The following is a 19,133-nucleotide window of genomic DNA, read 5'->3' on the forward strand; positions in this document are numbered from 1 at the left end:
AGCGTGAATCCATTGTCGATTGTTGGGAAAAACCCATCAGGTTCACTAATGTTCTTTAGGGGAGGAAACTGCCGTCCTTACCTCGCCTGGCCTGCATGTGACTGCAGACCCACAGCAATGTGGTTGACTCTTAACTGCCCTCCGGGATGGACAATGAGGGATGGGCAATAAATGCTGCCTAGCCAGCAATGCCCTCGTTCCATGAATGATTAAAGGGAAAAAAAGAGAAAACTTGCACATCAAATTGGATTGGATGTGCATCTCAATTAGCCAGCATGGACGAAATAGGTTGCATGACCTCATTCTGTGCAGTTTGGTTTCAAGTCTCTAATGAACACAAACCAGATGATGCCCTTTGCTGAGGGCAGAATAACATTGCTTGAAATGAAAGACGCAATCAAAGAGTTCAAAGAGCATTTGCTGAGATATTTGTATCATGAATAGCCACAGGTGAGGTGCCTGGAAGGTGGCTAAAGTGGTGCCACTATTTAAGAAAGGTGGTAAGGAAAAGCCAGGGAACTATAGACCAGTGAGCGTGACATCAGTGGTAGGCAAATTGTTGGAGGGAGTCCTGTGGGACAGGATTTATATGTATTTGGAAAGGCAAGGACTGATTAGGGATAGTCAACATGGCTTTGTACATGGAAAATCATCTCTCACTAACTTGATTGAGGTTTCGTAAGAAGTAGCAAAGAGGATTGATGAGGGAAGAGCGGTGAACATGATCTATATGGCCTTCAGCCATGTGTTTCACAAAGTTCCTCATGGTAGACTGGTTAGCAAGATTAGATCACACAGGATAGAGGGAGAACTAGCTATTTAGGTATAGAACTGGCTCAAAGGTAGAAGACATAGGGTGGTGGTGGGGGGTTGCCTTTCGGACTGAAGGCCTATGACCAGTGGTGTGCCACAATGATCGGTGCTAGGCCCACTGCTTTTTGTCATTTATGTGAACATAGGAGGTATGGTTAGTAGGTTTGCAGATGACACCAAAATTGGAGGTGCAGTAGACAGTGGACAGCAAAGAAGGTTACCTTAGAGTACAACAGAATCTTGATCAGATGGACCAATGGGCTGAGGAGTTGCAGATGGAGTTTAATTTAGATAAATGTGAGGTTCTGCATTTTGGAAAGACAAATCAGAGCAGGACTTATGCAGTTTATGGTAAGGTCCTGGGGAGTGTTGCTGAACAAAGAGACCGTGGAATACAGGTTCATAGTTCCTTGAAAGTGGAGTCACAGGTAGATAGGATAGTGAAGAAGGTATTTGGTATGCTTGCCTTTATTGGCCAGTACATTGAGTGCAGGAGTTGGGAGACTATGTTGCAGCTGTACAGGACATTGGTTAGGCCAGTATTGGAATACTGCATTCAGCTCTGGTCTCCATGCTATAGGAAGGGTGTTGTGAAACTTGAAGAGGTTCAAAAAAGATTTACAAGGATGATGCCAAGGTTGGAGTGTTTGAGCTACAGGGAGAGGCTGAATAGGCTGGGGCTATTATCCCCGGAGCGTTGGAGGATGAGGGGTGTCCTTACAGAGGTTTGTAAAATCATGAGGGGCTTGGATAGGGTAAATAGACAAGGTCTATTCCCTGGGGTGGGGGAGTCCAAAGCCAGAGGGCATAGCTTTAAGGTAGGAGGAGAAAGATTTATAGGGACCAAGGGTCAGTATTTTCACGCAGAGAGTGGTGTGTATATGGTGCCAGATGAAGTGGTGGAGGCTGGTATATTTACAACATTTAAAAGGCATCTGGATGAGTATATGTAGAGGAAGAGTTGAGAGGGATATGGGCCAAATTCTGGCAAATGGCACTAGATTTATTTATTATATCTGGTCGGCATGGACAAGTTGGACGGAAGGGTCTATTTCTGTGCTGCATACCTCTACGACTCTGACTCTATGAGTTAAAAGAAATACATTGCAGGAGGAGCTTAAGTGATCTTATATAATCCCATTAGACAATCAACTCTAACAGGCAATTACATGCTCAGCAAACATAAGTACTGATAGAGCAGCACCAGAGAGATTTTAGAATACTAGAACAGTGAAAGTCCGAAAGAAGACCTGCAGCAAAACATGGTTAGATTTTTATAATGAAAAAGAAAGCCGATGAATCATTAACAGGATTGTACATCCTTTAGCAGGATAGCTGATGGACACAGTCCCATGGTTTTAGCATTTCTCCATCCTGCTTTCAGATTTTATTTTAATTTGGGTTTGTTTCTAAAGCTGTAGATTTTAGGAAGGAGAAATATGATGGAAGGATGACTTTCTTTCAGACATAGCTTTTTCTTATCCTTTCACGGGACGTAATTGTGGCCGTCCCTAATCACCCTGGAATTGAGTCGCTTGCTGCAGCCATTTCAGAGGACAGTGAAGACATTGCTATAGATCCAGGGTGACTTGTAGACTGGACTGGCAAGAATGGCAGACTTCCTTCCCTGAAGGACATCAGTAAGCCAGATGGTTTTTACAACAATTGGTGACAGTTCACGGATACCCTTAGTGAGGCTCACTTTCAATTCCAGGTTTTATCAAATGAATTTTAATTCCACTAGCTATTGAAGCAGGATTTGAGCCTAAGTCCCCAGAGCATTAGCCTATGTCTCTAGTCTATGTCAGGTCATGACATTTTGATTTGATTTGATTTGATTTATTATTGTCATGTGTACATGAATACAGTGAAAAGTTCTCTTTTGCATGTAGTACAGGCAGATCAGAACATACAATGACACAAAGATCACAGGGTGATTGAACAGAGTGAGGAATCCAAAATTACAGCTGCAGAGAAGGTCCACACAAGTAAAATCAACATTAGACTTGAAATTTGAGAAGTCCATTCAGAAGTCTAATAACAGCAGAGAAGATGCTGTTCTTGAGCTTGTTGGGATGTGTTCAAGCTTCTGTATCTTATCTCTGACAAAGTTGGTTAGAAGAGAATATAACTAGAGTGGGAAGGGTTATTGAAGGCATTGGCTACCATTCTGAGGCAGCGAGAAATGTAGATAGAGTCTATGGATGGACGGTTGGCTTATGTGATTGTCTGGGCTGTGTAAACAACTTTCTGTAGCTTCTTATGGTCCTGGGCTGAGCAGTTGCCATACCAGGTGGTGATATATCCAGATAGAATGCTTACTATGACGCGTCTGTAAAAGTTGGCGAGGGTCCTTATGGACATGCTGAATTTCCGTAGCCTCCTGAGGAAGAAGAGGCATTGTTCTGCCTTCATGACTGTTGCATCCACATAGTGGTCCAGGGCAGATTGTTGATGATCATCACTCCTAGGAACTTGACCCTCTCGACCATCTCCACCTCAGCTCCATTGATGTAAATAGGGACGTGTCCTCCTCTTGCTTCCTGAAGTCAATGATGAGCTCTTTAGTTTTGCTAATATAGCTGGCGAGATTGTTGTCTTTGCAATATGTCACCAAGCATTCTATATCTTTGCTGTATTCAGTCTCACCACTATTTGATATCTGGCCTACAATGGTGTCGTCAGTGAACTTGTAAATGCAGATTACCGTAATGTCTCCATCACCACCCAGCAGAGGAAGCTGGGACATTAACATTTTGAAAGAAACAAGGAACAAAGAAAATTACAGCACAGGAACAGGCCCTTCAGCCCTCCAAGCTTGCGCTGAAGAAAGGAAGGATATTGAACAACAGACATTGTAATATGATGACAGATATGCAAAGCTATAGATTTTCAGCTGTAGCTCAGTGCTCGTGTTTTTGCCTTTGAGCCAGAAGGCTGTAGGTTTTAAGTGCTGTAATCCGAGTATCACACCAACAGTGACACACAAATACAGTGCTAAATGAGTGCTGCACTTTTAGAGGCTGCTGTCTTTGTGCTCAGTTGTCACATCAAGGCCCTGCCTTCCCTGTCAATGAAAGTAAAAATCCCTATGGCACTACTGTCAGTAGTGGGTGTCCTCTATAATGTTCTGGGGCTAATATTTATCCCATAACCAACATCACTAAAACGCATTATCTGGTCATTATCACATTATTGCTTTGGGGTAACTTGCTTTATGCAAAATGGCAGCAATGTTTCCTGCAATACAGCCGCGATTGTAATTTTAAAAAATACTTCATTGAATGCACAGCATTTTGAGGGATTCTGTGGAGGCGAGTGTTTTTCCTTGGTTATAATGTGGTACTGTACTGACCTATAACCATCTATAAGGTTTGAGAATTGAATTTTTTAAACACTGACCACTGGGATAATACCACTGATTATATCATACTCTGAAACAGAAAACATGGAAATAGCCAGTACAGCCTGTGTTCTGTTTATTGCTTCCAGGTATGGGCTGACATAGTGAATACGTTAGACATGCCGTGACGGTTTCCAGGATGTGGTTCCAAATTTGACTTTGTTGTGGAATCCTTCCCATGTTCATTCATTCCCGAAAGCAGTTCAGCAAATTACCTGCAAAAGATTAACTTACATTATCAGCTCTGCTACTGCTGCTAGCTCACAGGGAGCCAGGAAGGAAAGAGAAAAAAGAATTTGCATAAAGATAGTGCATTTCACTAACACAGCACTTTCCAAACCACTTGACTGCCAACGAATGCTTTTGAAGTGCTCTCATATTTCTGTACCGCCTCTGAGATCTCTGTACTCCTCCAGTTCTGGCCTCTTGAGTATCCCTGATTTTAATCCCTCTAAACTTTGTGGCCAGTCATTCATCTGCCTTGACTCTAAGCTCTAGAATTTCCTCTATAAACCTCTCTGCCTCAATTCTCCTCTAGAAACTTGTGAAAACTTATCTCCCTTTGAACAAGCTTTCAGACATCCAGTCCCATATTGATTTATGCGACTTGATGTCAAATTCCTCTTTACAGAGACCCTGCAAAGCATCTTAGGACATTTAATTGCATTGTCAGTGCTTTATAAATGCAAATTGTTGTTGAAGTCCACATGCGCACAAACAAGAAACAGAAAGGGAAGACACTGTAGACTCTGATAATAAAGTGTGAAGCTGGATGAACACACTAGGCCCAGCAGCATCTCAGGAGCACAAAAGCTGACGTTTCGGGCCTAGACCCTTCATCAGAGAGGGGGATGGAGTGAGGGTTCTGGAATAAATAGGGAGAGAGGGGGAGGCGGACCGAAGATGGAGAGAAAAGAAGATAGGTGGAGAGGAGAGTAGGTAGTATGGCGCACTGACCTCGACATCGCCGAGGCCAAATGCCAACTCTCCGATACCACCTCCTACCACCCCTCGATCATGACCCCACACCCGAGCACCAAACCATCATCTCCAACACCATTCATGACCTCATCACCTCAGGGGACCTCCCACCCACAGCCTCCAACCTCATTGTTCCCCAACCCCGCACGGCCCGTTTCTATCTCCTTCCTAAAATCCACAAACCTGCCTGCCCTGGTCGACCCATCGTCTCAGCCTGCTCCTGCCCCACTGAACTCATCTCCACCTATCTGGACTCCATTTTCTCCCCTTTGGTCCAGGAACTCCCCACCTACATCCGTGACACCACCCACGCCCTCCACCTCCTCCAGGACTTCCAATTCCCTGGCCCCCAACACCTCATTTTCACCATGGACATCCAGTCCCTATACACCTGTATTCCGCATGCAGATGGCCTCAAGGCACTCTGCCTCTTCCTGTCCCGCAGGCCCGACCAGTCCCCCTCCACCGACACCCTCATCCGCCTGGCCGAACTCATCCTCACCCTCAACAACTTCTCTTTCGATTCCTCCCACTTCCTACAGACTAAGGGGGTGGCCATGGGCACCCACATGGGCCCCAGCTATGCCTGCCTCTTTGTAGGTTATGTGGAATAGTCCCTCTTCCGCACCTACACAGGCCCCAAACCCCACCTCTTCCACCGTTACACATTGATGACTGTATCGGCGCCACCTCTTGCTCCCCAGAGGAGCTCGAACAGTTCATCCACTTGACCATCACCTTCCACCCCAACCTTCAGTTCACCTGGGCCATCTCCAGCACATCCCTCACCTTCCTGGACCTCTCAGTCTCCATCTCAGGCAACCAGCTTGTAACTGATGTCTATTTCAAGCCCACCGACTCCCACAGCTACCTAGAATACACCTCCTCCCACCCACCCTCCTGCAAAAATTCCATCCCCTATTCCCAATTCCTCCGCCTCCGCCGCATCTGCTCGCACAATGAGGCATTCCACTCCCGCACATCCCAGATGTCCAAGTTCTTCAAGGACTGCAACTTTCCCCCCACAATGGTTGAGAACGCCCTTGACCGCGTCTCCCGCATTTCCCGCAACACATCCCTCACACCCCGCCCCTGCCACACCCGCCCAAAGACGATCCCCCTCGTTCTCACACACCACCCCACCAACCTCCGGATACAACGCATCATCCTCTGACACTTCTGCCATCTACGACCCGAACCCACCACCCAAGACATTTTTCCATCCCCACCCCTGTCTGCTTTCCGGAGAGACCACTCTCTCCGTGACTCCCTTGTTCGCTCCACACTGCCCTCCAACCCCACCACACCCGGCACTTTCCCCTGCAACTGCAGGAAATGCCACACTTGCCCCCACACCTCCTCCCTCACCCCTATCCCAGGCCCCAAGATGACATTCCACATTAAGCAGATGTTCACCTGCACATCTGCCAATGTGGTATACTGTATCCATTGTACCCGGTGTGGCTTCCTCTACATTGGGGAAACCAAGCGGAGGCTTGGGGACCGCTTTGCAGAACACCTCCGCTCAGTTCGCAACAAACAACTGCACCTCCCAGTCGCAAACCATTTCCACTCCCCCTCCCATTCTTTAGATGACATGTCCATCATGGGCCTCCTGCACTGCCACAATGATGCCACCCGAAGATTGCAGGAACAGCAACTCATATTCCGCTTGGGAACCCTGCAGCCCAATGGTATCAATGTGGACTTCACCAGCTTCAAAATCTCCCTTCCCCCACTGCATCCCAAAACCAGCCCAGTTCGTCCCCTCCCCCCACTGCACCACACAACCAGCCCAGCTCTTCCCCTCCACCCACTGCATCCCAAAACCAGTCCAACCTGTCTCTGCCTCCCTAACCTGTTCTTCTCTCACCCATCCCTTCCTCCCACCCCAAGCCGCACCTCCATTTCTTACCTACTAACCTCATCCCCCCTCCTTGACCTGTCCATCTTCCCTGGACTGACCTATCCCCTCCCTACCTCCCCACCTATACTCTCCTCTCCACCTATCTTCTTTTCTCTCCATCTTCGGTCCGCCTCCCCCTCTCCCCCATTTATTCCAGTTCCCTTTCCCCATCCCCTCTCTGATGAAGGGTCTAGGCCCGAAACGTCAGCTTTTGTGCTCCTGAGATGCTGCTGGGCCTGCTGTGTTCATCCAGATTCACACTTTGTTATCTTGGATTCTCCAGCATCTGCAGTTCCCATTAACACTGTAGTCTCTATAGCCTGTTCCAAACAGTTAGGATGGCTTGCACATTGCAGTAGATTTTTCTGTCAGTCATTATTGTGGCCAAAGAGGTGATTCATCATCAAAGATGGGGTTGAGAACTTCCAATAAACAAGAGCAGTCCCTGAGAGAGAACAGTGAGAGATGGTAAATGGAAGACAGTTGCTGGAACCTACAACCTGCCTCCTCTCCTCCTATCAATTCTCAGCAAGGCCACAATAGACCTGACTCCATCTGCAAAACCAGAGCCAATGCTGATATAGAGCCATAGAGATCTACTGCACAGAAAAAGACCATTTGGACCATCATGTCCATACCAGTCAAAAACCACCACCTAACTACTTTGATTAAAAACCGAAAGAACAGCAGATGCTCTAAATCAGCTACAAAAACAGAAGTTGATGGAAAAGCTCAGCAAGTCTGGCAGCATCTGTGGAGACAAATCTGAATTAACATTTTGAATCCAGTGACCCTTCTACAGATGCTTGCCAGACTGGCCGAACATTTCTAGCAACTTCTGTTTTTATATCTATCCTTATCCCATTTTGCAGCACTTCGCCCAGAGGCGTGTATGTCGTGCTATTGCAATGTACATCTAAATACTACTTCAGAGCAATGAGGGTTTCTGTCGTCTGTCCCTGCAGCCACTCAGTTCCAGATTCCCACCAGCCTCCGGGTGAAAAAGCTTTTCCTCACATCCCACTGAGCCTCCTGGCCCTTACCTTCAATCTATTCCCCCCATCCCAGTCATCGATCCCTCCATCAAGGGGAAGGATTCCTCCAAATCGCTCGGAATTTTATACATCTCAGTCACGCCCCACTCAGTCTCCTCTTCTCTAAGGAAAACAACCCCAATCTGCCCAACCTCCTTTCGTAACAGAAACACTTCATCCAAGGCAACATCGTCCTTAAATCTAACCAGTGACAACGAAGAATTGTCCGGGGCGTGTGGAGGTTAAGAGGTAGGGAGAGGTTACAGAATGGACAACGAAGAATTGTCCGGGGCGTGTGGAGGTTAAGAGGTAGGGAGAGGTTACAGAATGGACAATGAAGAATTGTCCGGGGCGTGTGGAGGTTAAGAGGTAGGGAGAGGTTACAGAATGGACAACGAAGAATTGTCCGGGGCGTGTGGAGGTTAAGAGGTAGGGAGAGGTTACAGAATGGACAATGAAGAATTGTCCGGGGCGTGTGGAGGTTAAGAGGTAGGGAGAGGTTACAGAATGGACAACGAAGAATTGTCCGGGGCGTGTGGAGGTTAAGAGGTAGGGAGAGGTTACAGAATGGACAAGAAGATTTGTGGCTCAGGTTGAGGTTCTGGATGTGAGTTTGCTGGCTGAGCTGGAAGGTTAGTTTTCAGACGTTTCGTCACCATTCTAGGTAACATCATCAGTGAGCCTCCGACAAAGCGCTGGTATTATGTCCCACTTTCTATTTATCTGGTTAGGTTTCCTCGGGTTGGTGATGTCATTTCCTGCGTTGGTGATGTCATTTCCTGTTCTTTTTCTCAGGGGGTGGTAGAAGGGCTCCAAATCAATGAGTTTGTTGATGGAGTTCCGGTTGGAATGCCATGTTTCTAGGAATTCTCATGTGTGTCTCTGTTTGGCTTGTCCTAGGATGCATTTCCACTCCCCCTCCCATTGTTTAGATGACATGTCCATCATGGGCCTCCTGCACTGCCACAATGATGCCACCCGAAGGTTGCAGGAACAGCAACTCATTTTCCGCCTGGGAACCCTGCAGCCTAATGGTATCAATGTGGACTTCACCAGTTTCAAAATCTCCCCTTCCCCCACTGCATCCCTAAACCAGCCCAGTTCGTCCCGTCCCCCCACTGCACCACACAACCAGCCCAGCTCTTCCCCCCCACCCACTGCATCCCAAAACCAGTCCAACCTGTCTCTGCCTCCCTAACCGGTTCTTCCTCTCACCCATCCCTTCCTCCCACCCCAAGCCGCACCCCCAGCTACCTACTAACCTCATCCCACCTCCTTGACCTGTCCGTCTTCCCTGGACTGACCTATCCCCTCCCTACCTCCCCACCTATACTCTCTCCACCTATCTTCTTTACTCTCCATCTTCGGTCCGCCTCCCCCTCTCTCCCTATTTATTCCAGTTCCCTCTCCCCATCCCCCTCTCTGATGAAGGGTCTAGGCCCGAAACGTCAGCTTTTGTGCTCCTGAGATGCTGCTTGGCCTGCTGTGTTCATCCAGCCTCACATTTTATTACCCTAGGATGGATGTGTTGTCCTAATCAAAGTGGTGTCCTTCCTCATCTGTATGTAAGGATACGAGTGATAGTGGGTCATGTCATTTTGTGGCTAGTTGATGTTCATGTATCCTGGTGGCTAGCTTTCTGCCTGTTTGTCCAATGTAGTGTTTGTCACAGTTCTTGCAGGTATTAACAAGCAAAACGAACGTCATCTACAAAATACCTTGCAGAAGAAGGATCCAAATGGACTACTCCTGCTCCCAATTCTTATACTTTGATGGAATCAAAATCATTGAATCCCTACAGTGTGGAAACAGGCCCTTCAGCCCAACAAGTCCACACTGACCCTCAGGGCCATCCCACCCAGACCCACCACCCTGTAACCCACACGTCCCCGAACACTACAGGCAATTTAGCAAGGCCAATACAACTAGCCTGCACATCTTTGGACTGTGGGAAGAAACCAGAGCACACCCACACAGACGCAGGGAGAACATGCAAATGGAACACAGACAGTCACCCAAGGGTGGAATCAAACCCCAGTTCCTGGTGCTGTGAGGCAGCTGTGCTAATCACTGAGCCTCTGTGCCAGCCCTGGGCTAAGATGTTGCTGGACCAGGGCCTGATGAGGTCAGTGAGTATTGATTGGTTGTCAATTGTCACAAATTAGGACAGGAGTCAGAGTGTGAAGGCCTGGGGTCTGATGGTTCATGAATCATAGTGAGAATATCTTAGTGTAGCGATCTGATACTCACTGCCTGGGAAATCAACCCGAGGAATGGCCATTTAAGTAAAACCTTGAAAGGCAGAAGACAGATTTACCTCAGGAGGTGTAAACAGTTTCTGGAAACTGGGGTGAAAAAAGAAAGTATTGAAAATGCTCGACATTATTTTAATGTTTGTTTCAGCATTCTTTATAATAGGCACAAGGAATATGTCCAAATGTTGCACCTTCATCAGTGAGAAAAGGACTGTAGAATCAGCCAATCCCTTCAGCAACCCCAGGATAATTCTCTGAACATTCAGAGTCAACTTGCCTGGTTTGAATTAGTGAACACTTCCTGCTACATCACTATGCCATATAACCACTGTCCAACCAGGCAGAACGCTCCTCTCACAATGGATAAATTATTGTTACTTTGCTCAGTTTTCCTGTGTTTCAAACCTGATAAGTGCAAGACAAAAAGCTTTGACTTTTCTTTTTAAGCAATCAGTACAGAATGTGCTCTGACTGGTCTCTGAACTAAAAGTGATAGTATGATTAACAGCAGCATGCGGTTTAGTTGAATTTCGTGTCTTTACATTTCTACGGCATGTAGATGTTGCAGGCTGGGCCAATATTTGCAGCCCATCCCTAGTTACCCTTGAGCTGAATGACGTGCGTGGAAATTTCAGAGAGCAGTTAAAAGTCAACCACATTGCTGTGTTGAATCACTGCCTGTTTTAAGGAAATATTTTCCAGTGTTTTGCCAGCTGAAAGATCACCACTCATGAACACCTTGTTCCCGAGGAATCTGACTGATTCTGCTGTGCAGGATATCGACACAGTGCATCCTGCCAGATTCACAATCCTGTGCTTACTGTAACCTGGCTGCCTGCTAAATTACCGCATGATATAAATACAGTAGTGATCGGATTATCTGTAAGTATGCACTCCGATCAAGTGTTTCTACTCTTTGTTAACGAATGTAGGAGATGATTACAGCATCATATAGATTTAAATTTCAATTGCCAACATTGTCAAATCCTTAAGTCCAAAAAATATGCTTTATTGATTCTCAGAAAGTGAATACCAATGGCAGTGTTCACATTTAATGCCAATCCCTGATGACCCAGGTATAAAAACTGGGAGTTCAAGGTAGACCTGGCAGGTCTGGAAGTTCAGGAAGTACAGAGACAGGGGAAGGGCAGTACTGGGCGATACAGTGGAGGAATGGAAGAGACTGAATAACAGAAGAAAAGGCAGTGCAAGGCAAAACTGGGTGTGTCCAGAAAACAAGGCAGGAACAAAGAACAGTACAGCACAGGAACAGGCCCTTCGGCCCTCCAAACCTGCACCAACAGTTTGCCCTTATATCCTAAAATTGTCTTCACTTACAGGATCCTTATCCCTCTGTTCCCTTCCTGTTCATGTATTTGTCCAGGTGCTTCTCGAATGCTGCTATTGTGCCTGCTTCCACCCCCATGGTCCAGGCACTCACCACCCCTTGTGTGAAAAACTTGCCTCGTACATCTCTTTTAAACTTGTTTCCTCACCACTTGCATCTTGCCCCTGTGCCCCCTAGTAATTGACACCTCCACCCTGGGAAAAAGCCTCGTACTTTCCACTCTAACCACGCCATTCACAATCTTATAAAATTCTGTCGGGTCGCTCCTCAACCTCCTACGTTCCAGTGAAAACAAACCCAGTCTATCCAATCTTTCTTCGTAGCTACAATCCCCCAAATCAGTAAATCTGCTGGTAAACCTTTTCAGTACCCTCTCCAAAGCATCCACATCCTTCTGATAGTGTGGTGACCAGAACTGTACACAATATCCCAAGTGTAGTCTAACTGAAGTTCTATAAAGCTGCAGCATAACTTGTCTTCAAAAAGAATGGGTACCCTATGAACACAGTCCGCCGATTTCTCAGCAACAAACCCAAACAAACAGACAAAACGGGCCCAGAAACCATAACCACGCTCCCCTACATCAAAGACATTTCGGAAATGACTGCCAGACTACTCGGACCCCTTGGCATCAGGGTAGCCCACAAACCCACCAACACACTAAAACAGCAGCTAATGAACTTAAAAGACCCTATACAGACAACAAGCAAAACGAACGTCATCTACAAAATACCTTGCAAGAACTGTGACAAACACTACATTAGACAAACCGGCAGAAAGCTAGCCACCAGGATACATGAACATCAACTAGCCACAAAACGACATGACCCACTATCACGAGTATCCTCACATACAGATGAGGAAGGACACCACTTTGATTGGGACAACACATCCATCCTAGGACAAGCCAAACAGAGACATGCACGAGAATTCCTAGAAGCATGGCATTCCAACCAGAATTCCATCAACAAACACATTGATTTGGAGCCCATCTACCATCCCCTGAGAAAAAGAACAGGAAATGACATCACCAACGCAGGAAATGACATCACCAACCCAAGGAAACCTAACCAGATAAATAGAAAGTGGGACATAACACCAGCGCTTTGTCGGAGGCTCACTGATGATGTTACCTAGAATGGTGACGAGACGTCTGAGAACTAACCTTCCAGCTCAGCGAGCAAACTCACATCCAGAACTTGTCTATCCTTATACTCAGTGCCCCTTCCAATGAAGGTAAGCATGCTTTAGGTCTTTTTTAATACCTGACCTACGTGCGCTGCCACCTTCAGTGAATTGTGGACCTGCACACCCAGATCCCTCTGCGTATCAATACTCCTAAGGGCTCTGCCATTCACTGTATATGTTTCACCTATACTTGTCTTTCCAAATGCAGCACTTCACATGTTGAGGATTAAACTCCATCTGCCATTTTTCTGCCCAAGCCTCCAACTGATCTATATCCTGCTGTGTCTTCTAACACTCCTTTTCACTATGCATAACTCCACCAATTTTTGTATCATCTGTAAACTTACTAATTAGACCAGCTACATTTTCTTCTAAATCATTTATATAGATCAACAACAGCAGAGGTCCCACACTGATCCCTGTGGAACATCGCTAGTTACAGCCCTCCATTCTGAAAAGCATCCTTCCACCGCTACGCTCTATCTCCTATGATTAAGCCAGTTTGTATTCAGCTCACCCCTGATTACATGTGACTTCACCTTTTGTACCGTCTACCATAAGGGACTTTGTCAAAGGCTTTACCGAAGTCCATGTAGACAATATCTACTGCTTTTCCCTCATCAATCATCTTCGTCACCTCCTCAAAAAACTTGATCAAGATACTGATGGATGATCTCTCCCACAAAAAAAGCATGCTGTTTGGGTAGTCAAGCCAAGAAGATTTGAGTAGTCATTCGCTCATCTCCCTGACTTGGAAATACATTACTGTTCCCTCTGCGTCACTGGGCCAAAATCCTGGAATTCCGCCCCAAGGGACATTGTGGGTCAACCTACAGCACATGGACTGCAGTGGTTTAAGAAGGCAGCTCACCCCCACCTTCTCAAGGGGCAACTAGGGATGGGCAATAAATGCTTGCCCAGCCAGTGATGCCCACATCCCATGACAGGTTTTTTAAAAGGTTACCACAGGCAAGCCAAGAACGGAGAGGAACTTGGTAAATCTAGAAGCAAGGAGGTCCAGAAACGTAGGATGGAACCATCAGAGATGCGGACCAATCCTCACCAACTGTACAATGATAGGATATGCCTGCCTGAGTGTTTCAGAACACCAGTGATGCAGTTGTCATGTTGCTGGATGAGTAATCAAGAGTCCCAGACTAATGGTTCGAGTCACACCACGGAAGATGGTGGATTCTAAATTCAGCTAATAAAAGGGCAGCACGGTGACTCTGGTTAGCACTGCTGCCTCACAGCACCAGGAACCCAGGTTCAATCCCATGCTCAGGTGACTGTGTAGAGTTTGCATGTTCTCCCTGTGTCTGTGTGGGTTTTAGAAGGTTTAGAAGGTGTATGGTTTAGAAGGGGTGGACGCTAGGAAGTTGTTTCCGTTTGGCGGGGAGACTAGGACCCGTGGGCACAGCCTTAGAATTAGAGGGGGTCAATTTAAAACTGAAATGAGACAACATTTCTTCAGCCAGAGAGTGGTGGGCTTGTGGAATTCATTGCCACGGAGTGCAGTGGAGGCCGGGACGTTGGATGCCTTCGAGGCAGAGATCGACAAATTCTTGATCTCAAAAGGAATCAAGGGCTACGGGGAGAGTGCAGGGAAGTGGTGTTGAAATGCCCATCAGCCATGATTTAAATGGCGGAGTGGACTTGATGGGCCGAATGGCCTTACTTCCACTCCTATGTCTTATGGTCTTATGGTTTTGTTCAGATGCTCTGGTTTCCTCCCACAGTCCAAAGATGTGCAATTTAGGTGGATCAGCCGCACTAAATATCCCATTGTGTTCTGCACAGACTAAGTGAGTTAGCCATGGGAAATGTAGGGTTACAGGGATAAGTTAGGGGACTGGGTGAGTCTGTGTGGGATGCTCTTCAGAGGATTGTTGGAAGCTCAATAGGCTGAATGGTCTTTTCCACACTGGAGGAATTCAATAGAGCATGGAATGCAGTTTTAGTGATGGTGACCAATGAAACTATCACCAGATTGTTGTAAAAACCCATCTGGTTCACTAATATTCTTCCTGGAAAGAAAATGCTGTCTTTAACCTGTTCTGGCCTCCATGTGACTCTAGACCCACAGCAATGTGGTCACCTTTGAAATGGCCAAGCAAGCCATTCAGTTCAAAGGCAGTTAGGGATGGATAACAGATGTTGGTCTTGCCAGTGATGCCTATCTCACATTAGAGTCTAAAAAAAGTATCCTGCACAGTCCATAAAGAAGCATATATGATGCACTGGTAAAGGTGTCTGTCTGCTGAACTACTTATCACTTTGGAAAGTGAGGAGCCATGAGTTTGAAAGGGTCTCACACTCCTAGCTTTGTCATTCAGTGGTTTGAACCATTGACTCTTACTTAGAAAAGAGTGGGAGCGAACCAGAGACAAGCCAAGGGAATATGTTTGTACCCAAGTGATGAAGTAACAGCGCTTAGAAAGCTTCGTGTTTTCAAATAAACCTGTTGGACTATAACCTGGTGTGGTGTAATTTTTGACCTTATCTAGGACAAGGGAAGCAGGTACATGGAAGCAGTATTCCCTGCAAGTATCCCCTCCGAGCCACTCGCTAACCTGACTGGGAAATATATCGCTGCTCCTTGTTGCTGGGTCAAAATCCTGCAACTCCCTCCCTAAGGGCATTGTGTGTCAGCCTACAGCACATGGACTGCAGCGGTTCAAGAAGGGAATACAGATATGCCCGAGCTAGGGTAACTTGGGATGGTAATAAATGCTGGGCCAACCAGCGATGTTCATACCCCACATGCGAATTAATAAACAGTTAATGGGATGGGTTGGAGTCTTAGCAAAGCATTTAGTATCTCTTCTAGGCATGCCCCCCCTGAAGAAGTTCTGCTCCTCTCTCTGACGGGATTTCTGTTCCAATCTCTCTTCTTGCCCACCAGCATTAATTTCACTGTAGGCCCTATCCTATTGTTTATTCCGTATCCCATTCCCTCTCCTTTTATCTGCATGTAAATTGACGTTTTCCCAGCCACCATCAGTTCTGAGGAAGGGTCACTGGATCCAAAATGTTAACTCTGTTTTTTCCTTCACAGATGCTGCCAGACCTGCTGAGATTTTCCAGCAACTACTGTTTTTGTTCCTGCTTTATAGCATCTGTAGTTCTTTTGGTTTTTATTTAGTAAGTAGTAATCCCATTTAATTAGCAACTCGTCACTGACTAGTGAGAAACTTACCATTCGACTTGTCCAAAGCATAAACGATGCAGTGAGATATTCCCGATGTTGAGTTGAGCTTTGCTGGAATTGTCTCATCTGATTTGGTCAGAAGTCTTGACATGGCCAATGTCACGCAAACCTCTATAAGATTCCATCCTGTCTTTAATTCACATCTACTCCAAATCTACTCCCCGACTATAACACTCCTCATTCACAACTATTACATCAAAAATTCTCACCATTTTGGACGCCTGTATTAAATCTCCCCTTCGCCTTCCCTGCTGTGCTGAGCGCTAACACAGCTTCATCTGTTTCTGTTCATATCTGCCATCCCTCCTGTTTAGCACATTGCTCATAAATTTCTTACGTACCTGATCCAAGACCTGCACATCCTTCCTGAAGTATTGTGTCCAGAGCTGGTCATTGCTTTGCAGCTGAAGTGATGGAAAAAGTTTAGCGTGTCAGTCTTATTTCTCAAATCAATATCCCTACTCATAAACCCCATATTGTTTGAACACCCTAGCAATCTCACACTGACATTCATAAGTACACTCAATTTCCTACTGCACTTACACCTGCCTACCTCCAGATTAAATTATAGTCTCACCATGTTGTTCCTCCAGAAATACATTACTTCAACTTCTCTGTACTAAATTGTATTAACCGTGTGTTTGCCCAGTTCACAATGCCCCCTGAGTCTGCCATTATCACACACACTATTTACTATGTTGCCAAGTTAAATATTAATGACAAGCTTTGAGACTGTGGCCACTCACACACCACCACCCACCCCTCCCCCCACCCCCACCCCACCCTCATTCCCAGCAATGGCACCACAGGCAGTTCTGATCGCTTTCCCACAATCTGCGGGCTGTTCAGAGGAGCTTCCCATTTTGAAATTCAATTTCAATGCACAAATTGACTCAGGAAAATAATACCCAAGGTTGGCCTGATGCCTTCTTCATGTGGGTTTGATGGAAACACAAGCCCTCATCAGGAAGGACCCTCTGCCTGTAAACATCTGGAGGCCCATCGAGGTTCTAGCTATTCTGCCGTCACAGCTGAACAGCAATTGCTTCAGCCATTGGCTGTGGCTAGAAGCCCCATGCCTGAGCATAGAACCCTGTAATGCCTTTGTAAAAGGGCTGGGGTGGGGCTAACCCATTCAGATCCCTGACTACCCCACTATTCCCGAATCAAGGTCATTCATATCTTACAAGAAATGGAAATGATTGCTGGTGGGCATTGAACTCTTGTTTCTAATCAGAAAAATATCCATTCACCCCTCCCCTGGCTTCCGGTCCTCACAATCGTCACTTTTACATATCTACTAGTTAAAGCCATTGGTGATATATTTCACACACACTCTCTAGATAAATGTAAAGACACCATAGTCCCAGAGGATCATAGGGCTGCTGTACCTTCAGAGAGGGGCAATTGAAGCTGGTTTAACCTGAGGATCACCACACCTCGGGCAGGGGGAGGACTTGAGAAGGAGAGTCCATTTTCATGGTAGCCTCAGCCGGTATGGGAATTGAACCCACACTGTTGACGTCACTCTGCATCACAAGCCAACTGTCCCAGCTAATTGAACCCCCTCGTCTCAATGATGGCCCTGTTAAACCCACCTACTGGCCCATATAGAACAACTTTCCTGAGCAAGGCTTAGCAGCTATATCCTTTTGATCAAGGAATTGGGAAGGAACCCATTAACAAGATCCTTGTGACAAGCCCCATCCAATGAGTGGTAGACTTTGATCTATGAAAGCGAGAGTGGCCCTTGCTAAGTATGCTCAGGACAAGCCAGGGCCCCCGGTACAGACACACACCATGCCTGGTGCCTCAGCACAAACCCCTCATGCACTTTCAGAGATAAACAAACAATGCTGCATATTACTGAAGAACGCCCCTCCTTTAGAATGAGTGATAGATTAATCACCAGCAAACAAGGAGCTGAATTTAGGGATTTGCATTTACAAAATCATCAAGCTGAAAATCATAGCCTTCTGTTTCCATACCAAGTTACATTCCCGAATTACACAATGCAAAATTGAACAATGTTCAGCACCATTCACCACACCTCAGACACTGCAGCAGTCCATGTCCAAGTGCAAGAAGATCTGAACAGCACCTAGGCTTGGACTGACAAGTGGCAAATAACATTTGTGCCACACAAATGCCACACTATGACCACCACCTATAAGAGACAATCGAACCACCACCTCTTGACATTTAATAGTGAGACCATTTCTGAATCCCACACGATCAGCATCCTGGGGGTTACCATTGACCAGAAACAGAACTGGACTCACCACATGAACACAGCGGCTACAAGAGCAGGTCGGAAGCTGGTAATACTGCAGCCGAGTAACTTCCCTCCTGACTCCCCAAAATCTGTCCCACCATCTACAAGGCACAAGTCAGGAGTGTGATGGAATACTCCCCACTTGCCTGGATGGGGGCAGCCCCCACAACACTCAAGAAGCTCAACACCATCCAGGACAAAGCAGCCGCTTGATTGGCACCACATCCACAAACATCCCACTCCCTCCACCACCAACACTCAGTAGCAGCAGTGTGTACCATCTACAAGATGCACTGCAGAAATTCACCAAAGATCCACAGGTAGCACCTTCCAAACCCACGACCACTTCCATCTAGAAGGACAAGGGCAGCAGATCCATGGGAACACCACCCCCTGCAAGTTCCCTTCCAAGGCCACTCACCATCCTGACTTGGAAGTATATTGCCGTTCCTTTACTGTCACTGGGTCAAAAATCCTGGAAATCCCTCCCTAAGGGCATTGTGGGTCAACCCACAGAATGTGTTTTGCAGCGGTTCAAGAAGGCAGCTCACCCCCACCTTCTCAAGGGGGCAACTAGGGACCGGGCAGTAAATGCAGCCAGCAATGCCCACATCCCACACAAATGAATTAAAAAAAGGAGTTACTGACACTGCTTTAATGCTCTGTGCCTCTCTTTTCTGAATAAAACAGCGGTCTCATTCCTTTCCCAGGGAATAGCA

At 46.5% G+C, this 19,133-nt stretch overlaps 1 long non-coding RNA gene across 1 annotated transcript in view; it reads right to left on the reverse strand.

The window, feature by feature from the left end:
- Nucleotides 1-2,750: 2,750 nt before the first annotated feature.
- LOC125460538 (uncharacterized) overlaps nucleotides 2,751-19,133 on the reverse strand; it is a 33,376-nt gene continuing 16,993 nt past the window's right edge. The window contains exons 2-3 of the long non-coding RNA XR_007249274.1: nucleotides 16,481-16,543; nucleotides 2,751-4,431 (exon numbers count right to left, since the gene is read on the reverse strand). This is a non-coding gene — a long non-coding RNA (uncharacterized LOC125460538). The remainder of the gene's footprint in view (nucleotides 4,432-16,480; nucleotides 16,544-19,133) is intronic.

The sequence above is a fragment of the Stegostoma tigrinum genome, chromosome 11 (assembly GCF_030684315.1).
Source record: "Stegostoma tigrinum isolate sSteTig4 chromosome 11, sSteTig4.hap1, whole genome shotgun sequence".
NCBI lineage: Eukaryota > Metazoa > Chordata > Chondrichthyes > Orectolobiformes > Stegostomatidae > Stegostoma > Stegostoma tigrinum.